Source organism: Camelus bactrianus, chromosome X, assembly GCF_048773025.1.
Source record: "Camelus bactrianus isolate YW-2024 breed Bactrian camel chromosome X, ASM4877302v1, whole genome shotgun sequence".
Classification (NCBI taxonomy): Eukaryota; Metazoa; Chordata; class Mammalia; order Artiodactyla; family Camelidae; genus Camelus; species Camelus bactrianus.
In genome coordinates, this window is record NC_133575.1 from 93,588,796 (window position 1) to 93,589,064 (window position 269).

Here is a 269-nt window from a genome sequence, read left to right on the forward strand (position 1 = left end):
ACACTGATATCCAACTCTCAATTCAGAAGAACACGACTTAAGATTTCCACTGGGTGCATAGTAGCTCAGGTGCTAGGGAAGGGCAGTGGGTGGGAAGAGACATGAAGTTGGGGGTGGTGAGTCGCTCATCCTCGTGACCCAGAAAATCTCCCCCTCCCTGTAATGATGAGCTTGCTTTTCCATCAGGGCTTTCCTTTGATTCAGGGAAGGGGCCAACCAATGAGAGAGGGGCATGTTGGATTATTTTGGGGAAGGGCTCATGCCAGGAG